Here is an 8,066-nt window from a genome sequence, read left to right as displayed (position 1 = left end):
CCACTGAAATAAGAGAAGAACTCTGTCTTTTTTTAAGACAACAGGCTGTAAGGCCCTCATTTACTTGGTGTTGCCCACCCTAGCAACGAGAATGTCATATAGGTTCCTCCTGGTTCAGAACTCTCTCCAGCACAACCCTCAGAGAGTTCCTGATCTAGGGACTTTATGAAGATGACAGGTGAGTTGAGAACAACAACTTTCTTGTACAACTTTGCTTTAATGTAACCCTTTGAGAGCCAGAGAAGAAAGAACCCAGTGAAGTGATTTTATTTTTTATATAAATAAAAAGATGCTGTTGAAGAAGTTGCTCACCATATCACCTGGGAAACTTAAATTTCAGTACCAAGACCAACTGGCTCCCACTAAACAATTGACTGTCCTATAGATACCGTGCCTTAAGCAATGGCCTCATTCTTTGTATTGGTCATAGGGAATTTCAGTGCAGAGTCTGAAGTCTACTGTGAGTACAGGCAGATTCTGGTTTGATTTTATATCTTGTACCCACATTTTGAATTCCCCCTGACTTCTACATTTGTCCATTTTGGCCTTGCAATGGTGTTTTCCAGAAGGTAACGGAGTGTAATTACCCCCTAAAACTGAGGCATCCTAATTGATTACATCTGTAGTTCTGGTCCAGATGCTCTCCAAGGAACAGACATAAACACCCATTTGCACAGTAGACTCCACCTGGATTTTCCCAGCCATGTCAAATCCATACCAGAAGCATATCAAATCCCCCCCAAACCCAGTCCTTCTGTAATCCCTACTGTCTTGATAAGTGTTACCATGTACTTGGTTACCCAAGTCAGAATCTTGGGTGTCATACAGAATTCTTCCTTCTCCCTACACAATTTGCTTCCAGTAAGCCAATAATTCATATCAGAAGTCTCTTGACTCCATTATTTCCCTCTCTTCCCACCCCTGGCAACTCATTTCAGGCCCTCCTTCCCCTCCCCCAAACATATCACTGTTTATCATTGATAAACTGTTTATCATTGATAAACAGTTACTGGTTTTCCTTGCTCTTGTCTCACCCCGCCCCTCTGTGGCACATGCTCCTGCAGGAGGGAGCTCTCTAACAGATCTGCTACTGTCACTGCCCAGCTCATTTGCAGTCTCGATGGCTCCCCATGACCTACAACATAAAATGAAATTCCTTGGAACAACTTATAAATGGCCTTTTATAACCTGACTTCTAAGCATTTATCTCTCTGTTCCTCAAATGTTGGGAGTGCTGCAAACATGCCAGACTCTCTCATTTTCCATTTTTGTCCACATACTGTCCACCCCCCACCCCCACACATATGCGCGCTCGCACACACAACGCGCGCGCTCGCACACACAACGCACGCGCTCTGAAATTCCCTTCTCTGTTGGGTGAGGCACGGGTTCTTCCCTTCCCCCTCCGGCTCCAGCTTGGGCCTTGCCTTTGAGAAGGCTTTTCTGACCTCCAGGCAAACTTTGGCATGCCTTCCCTCGTGTTCCTACTGATTCTGACCCACGCATCTATTATAGAAATTACCGGTGTGTGATTTCACTCATACGTGGAATTTAAGAAGCAAAACAAATGTACAAAGAAAAAACAGAGACAAATAAAAACAGACTCTAAAAAAGACAGAGAACAAATTGGTAGTTGCCAGGGGAGAAGTGGGTGTGCAGAGGAGTGAAATAAAGGGGATCGTTCCTCTTGATGAGCACTGGATAATGTATAGAGTTGTTGAATCATTATACTATATACCTGAAACTAATGAACACTCTATGTTAATTATACTTCAGTTAAAAAGAAAAACAAAAGGAAGGAAGGAAGAAAGAAGTTACCGTGGTGTTTTGCAATTATTTCCGTGTATATTTCTTTAGACAATAATTTGCCTATGTGTTCAGGCACTGTGTCTCATTATTTCATATCCCAGAGCCTAGCATGGAACACACCCAGTTAAATAAATATATTAGTGAATGTAGATGAAATTGTTATTCTTGATAGGATTATACTGTAGGTTCAGAGGACTGTACTTTCAGAGCAATAGACTAGAGGTCGGCAAACTATGGCCACAGGTCAAATCTGGCCCACAGCCTGTTTTTATAAATAACACTTTACTGGGAAACAACCTGTTTGCTTATATTGTTTAGGCTGCTTTCATGCTCCAACAGCCGAGCTGAATAGATTTGACAAAGACCGTATGGCCCACAAAGGCTAAAATATTGACTACTTGGTCCCTTTACAGAAAACGTTTGCCGACTTCTAAACTAGAGGCATATTTATAAACAAGACCTAGGAGTGTGTCCCGCTTAGTACAATCTCAGTCACGCCCAAAACACACATCATCCCTCCACACTTTACTACTGTCTTACTTCTCCCCAAAACCGACACACCTCGCTCCCGCAATCTGAACTCAGATTAGCACTCACACTCTGCATAACCTACTCAAGCTTACTTACTGGAATCTTCCGATTATCTAACTATGGTGTCTGACTGTGAGCGCAGAGACTAATTGTTCTCAGTTTACAGTCCTCTCTTCTTTCCTTCGGTAACACGCTTCCCTGAGTTCGGGCTGGGCACAGGACTGCCCACCTAGAGACCACATTGCCCAACCTCCCGTGCGGCTACATACGGCCATCTGACAACGCTCTGATGAACGGAATGTAAATAGAGTGGTGTGCACAATTCAGAGCTTTTGTTCTTCAAAGAAAACTCAGAGCTCTCGCTTCCCCTTTCCCCCCTCCACTGGGTTGAAATATGGATGTAGAGGGCCAACTTTGGTCATACAGATAAGGACAGCACCTGTGGAAGCAACAAGACACAAGGAACCTGGGCCCCCTTTTCAAACTCATAGAGCACCTCTAGCCTCCCAGACTGCCTTCAAATTAGTTAGCATAGAGTGCAACAATGATTTCAGGAGTAGATTCCTTAATACTGCTTACCCATTTAGCCCATCCCCCCTCCCACACCCCCTCCCATAACCCTCAGTTTGTTCTCCATATTTATGAGTCTCTTCTGTTTTGTCCCCCTCCCTGTCTTTATATTATTTTTGCTTCCCTTCCCTTGTGTTCATCTGTTTCGTTTCTTAACGTCCTCATATGAATGAAGTCATAAGATTTTTGTCTTTCTCTGACTAATTTCACTTAGCTGCAAATGGCAAGTTCCATCCACGTTGCTGCAAATGGCAAGATTTCATTCTTTTTGATTACCGAGTAATACTCCATTGTATATATATACCACATCTTCTTTATGCATTCATCCCTCGATGGACATTTGGGCTCTTTCCAAACTTTGGCTATTGTTGATAGTGCTGCTATAAACATGGGGGTGCATGTGTCCCTTCGAAACAGCACACCTGTGTAATACCACTTTTAGTTGGTCACTAGCACCCAGACCAATATCCCATTGCCCCCAGCTTCTCTCCAGGTCTTGTTTTTCTTTCAAATGCAGTGTAGATTTTCTTTCCCAGAATATGACCTCGGCCCAGCTTTATTCATTTTCAACCACTTTCTCTAAATTCTGTCTTTCTCTGAAACCTCAACCTTTCCTAAAACCCTTATATTTCCACTTACTTCCTCTTCTTTCTACCTTTGTTCTTTCTTCTTTTGCACAAAAGAAAATATTGCCATGCCCCATGTGCCCAGGGCTCCAGAGAAAAAATCCACTGCAAACAATTCCAATCTTTTCTCAATGTCTTAAGACAATTCCAAAAGGATCTTAGTATATTCTTAATGCAAAGTTAAACTTTACAGTCTTTTTCAGATCTCTCTCTCATGGTTTAGACTTTGTGTGGGGGCTAGCCATGGGTCTCTTGTGTCTCACTCACTTCCTCCCGTGCATTTTTGCCTCCGGGGAGCATACCCCTCCTGCTAGTAGCCCTCTGTTGGAACATGGCCCCTCTCATGGCTATGCTAGATAATCAGCCCCTTACCTCCATTCTGCACACCAGCTGGGATGAGGAGGGAGTCTCTTAATCTTCTCACATTGACAACCCTTTATCTCTTATCTTTTGAGTCTTCATTTCAACATCTATAAATCGGGGAATCTAACCACCTTATCTACTCCACAGGATTGCTCTAAAGACTCCATATCACATTGGCTATAAAAGCACTTTTGAATACGTTCAACTACTGTTCAAGTTTAAGTAGAAAGTCATCACTATTTTTAGGCCTGATGTTTTCTCTCACTCTCCATGACTTCTCCTCTCAGGAAAGAAAAAGGTCCAATTTCTCCCCCATCCTCAGATGTATAGGGGGTGGGAGAGTACTCTTCCTGACCACTGTGTCTTCCTCAAGCAACATCTCGCCTTTCCCTTCCCTTCAGGGCCACACTTTCAGGAAGGATTGTCCACATTCATTAGCTCTCCTTCCTCAGCATCACTTAATGAGCACCCCCCCCCCCGCCCCCAACCACCTCACTCAACTTACCGCTTCTGCTAAGGGCATCAATGGCTGGCAAACCAACCAAACTCTGGTATGCTCCCTCCCTTGGACTGCTTCTCTCCCGGCTCTGCTTCTCCCTCTCCATTATATTTTCCTCTATCTCCTCTTCTCTAAGGCCCCTTAAATGTTTGCCATGACCCTCGTGTGTTCCTCATGATTGCCCTAGTTAGCTAGCTCGTGCTGCGCACCCAGACAATATGCCCTCTCTCATCTTCCTATTAACCCTAGGAGGTAGCCTTTGCTATCCCCATTTTACAGACGAAGAAACAGAGATGGCAGGAGGATGAGCGCTGGCCGGGATCACACAGCCCGTAAACCACAAAGCCAGCATTCAAATCCTGGCCCTTGCTCTTCTCTTCAGGTTGCCCCCCGCTCTTTCCTTCAGACCTCCTGAGTTTAAATCTTGGCTTGGCCATTTGCTTGCCGAGCTCAAATCCTGGCTTACTTAACCTCTCTAAACACCCATTTCCTCATCAGTAAAATGTGAAGAATAATAGCATAGATCTTTTAGAGTCCTTGTGAGGATTTGATTAGATATTGCTTGTAAACAACTCAGCAGAGTGGTAAGCACGTAGTAAAGCTCAATAAATGTTACTTACTATTGCTTTTTATTATTACATTCAGCGCATTCATCTGTTTCTTCTGTCTGTATACCTGCTCCCTGGGCAGGCTCACCTATACACTGGCTTCTAGTAGCATCTACATGTGAGCCTCTCTCTCTATAGCCAGCTCAGATTTCTCTGCCAAGTACCAGCTATATTTCCAGGAATTGGCTGAACTTCCTCCATTTGATAGCTCATGTCACCTCACATGTGACAAAGCCCTAGCGGAACTTACCATCATCCTCCCCCAAATGCCCTCCTCTGAATCCCCTAAGTCGGGGACTGACATGCCACATGAGTCATAAAGCTGGGCTCTGTCCCTGACTCCCGTCTCGCTCTTTCAGCACACTGCATCAACCACCTGTCCTTCCTCCTAAGCATCTCTCCAGTTCATCCAGCCTCTCTCGGATGTTTTCAGTGTCCCTGCTGATTCTGTCTTTGTTTCAAAGTTTGACGGTTTGTTCGTCATGGATTGTTTTTGCACTAATTTCGATCTGTAAAAACAATCCGTCAGAATATTATCTTGATTACCAGAGGTTTTTGGTGCCGCCTCGGATTCTGCATCAGAGATAAGTGCCTAAGTTGCCTTACTCCACTGCCAAGCCTCCTCCCAGTGCAAGTTCCTGTAGCGCCCTGCTGCTATGCTATTGCTAAAGCAGCCTGGCACGCTCCCTAAGAGGTTTCCCAAGCCTTGCAATTCCACGCCGCCTCCACTCTTCCCCCAGGCACCCGAGGATCTAGCAACAGGACCCCATTTCCTTTCCATTTCTGTGCCTTCGGAAATGTGGCAAGTGATCTCTTTGGCTAGGCTTTAGTTTACCCAGGATGGTTGGGAACTGGTTATACTTCCAAATAGCTAAATGTTTACGCATTTACTGATAAAACTGAAATCCAACTACATTAAAATCCCTCCAAAATGTATTATACGTCTCTGCAGTCGTCCATAAGACACTCCTATTTTAAAATGTTCTCGATGGCCCAGCCTGATCATTCTAAGCATCAGTTACATAGACTCCTTGCCATAATCCAGTGATGCCAACTCAGGAGCCATGGGGATTTATAAGTCTGCTTTTCGCCTGAACTCAATGTTCACATACAATTCATTCTTTTTCTTATTTTGCTGCAGTCTTGCTCCTCCTGATCTCTGCTCTCTGTTGTCAGATTCTGCTTCTTGTGATTCATCCCTAATTAGTTGGCCTCATTTCCCTTTCCCTTGTCCATGTCACTCCCACCTTAACCTTGCCCTCTGCCATTCTCTCCCCTAGCTCTGCTCTCCCAGTACTTGACATTCACAGAGCTTGATAATTATAACCTTTGCCAGCCTACGACTGTACTCTTTTCTTCTGCGTGGCTAACTGACTCATCCACTTTATTATTCAGTCTTTGTGTCGTTATCTCTTACCTCCTTTTACTTCCTAGTTTGCCACTGTTCTGGTTGGTTCAGAGACGCTGATATGTATGTAACTGTGGCTGTGTAATCCATGGAGAAACTCCCCAGTTTATCTCTACTATGGCATTTCTCTGCATAGGGAATCATAGGAAGGGGTTAAGAAAGAATCCTAACCTCAAGTACCTGAGGGACTTGACATCCTCTGTCCTTTGCCTCTATCTCTATGTGCTCCAATCCTAAATTTTTTAGGTGGTGCAGTATGAAGAGATGTAGGAAACTAACATGGGCAACTGAAGTATCTGTGATTCCTGATGGGAATATTGAGTCTATGGATCTTACTCATGTTTGAACAAATTCACTGTAAGTTCCTTTGGTTCCCTGTTAAAAATGAAAGAAGGCAGGGATTTACTGAGACTGACAGTTGGTCCCTGAAATCTATTTTGGGGTACATTAAAGGGCTCCTTTAGATGACAAGTTCATTTTTATTAAGAGTTGACAATCACAAAATCATAAAATATCTATATGATCTAATGAACAAAATGTAGAAACATGGAAATCCAGAAACTTCTTCACAATCTGTCCTGGGTCACAAACTAGCTAGAATAAGGTTTTTAAATAGATCCTTTCCTAGTAACTGAGATTATTTAAGAAAAATAGGCATGAAGTAGAAAACATAGAAGTTTCTGTTTGCTCATTTTTCTGGTCATTATTCTCTGTTTAAAAATAAGCAAGTAAATCAGGGGCCATCGGAGAAGGTTTAGTACTTCTTTTTTGGATATTGAGCACAGATATGTCTTTTTTGTTTGTTCCCATAAGAGTCCTCACCCCTATAGTCTATGTCCTTGGAAAGAAATGTGGCATAATGCAAACAGCACGGGCTTAGGAGCCAGATAGATTCAGGTGTGACCTAAGCCCCACCATTTATTCTCTGGGTGGCCTTAAGCATATCACCTTCATGGTATGAGACAGCAAAAGGTTACTAAAGGGCAAGGCATGGGACACCATTGAGGACTGAATTAAAGAATATGCACAGGACTTTTAGCTCAGTGCCTGGCACATAGTGGAAACTGGGTGAACGTAGGTTCCCTTCACATCTGCCTCTCCTTCACTTTCACTTTATCTGTGTGAAGGGCCAAACCTAGTGTCAGGGCCTTTACCCCCATCCTGTACTGAGACTTGCTCTCAAGAACGGAACTAAGGAAACTTCATTACAATGTAAAACTAATGGCAGGTGGTCTGGAATCCAGTGTGTCTGGGCAGGTGCACATTGCTCTGAAGCAACCACGGCATTCATGTATCTATTCTCGGATCAGGAACTAGATCTTAAGACTTCCCCCTTATTACTGTTTGAGGGCCAAATAGGAAGGAAGGAAGCGGAGAACTCCACGGCAAACATACGGTTAACCCTCTCTGAGGAAACCACACAGCATGGCCCCATGCTCTGAACGCCTGCTGCCCTTGTTCTTCTAAGGTGTGCAAGCCACCCCAAGGCTGGCCAGGCAATGAATAATGGTCTAAGCCCTTGTCCTTTGGATGAGACGGAGGGGTCTCAGCGGCCCAGTGTGGCAGCTTCCTCAGCAAGGGCTGATTCAACAGCACTGTTCTCTCAGGCAGTTAGCCCAGTTCTGTAAGGCAGCCTCAGAAGAATTTTATTA

The sequence above is a fragment of the Lynx canadensis genome, chromosome A1, assembly GCF_007474595.2.
Source record: "Lynx canadensis isolate LIC74 chromosome A1, mLynCan4.pri.v2, whole genome shotgun sequence".
Classification (NCBI taxonomy): domain Eukaryota; kingdom Metazoa; phylum Chordata; class Mammalia; order Carnivora; family Felidae; genus Lynx; species Lynx canadensis.
The sequence above is the reverse complement of the archived record's forward strand: the minus strand, read 5'-3'. Positions refer to the sequence as shown.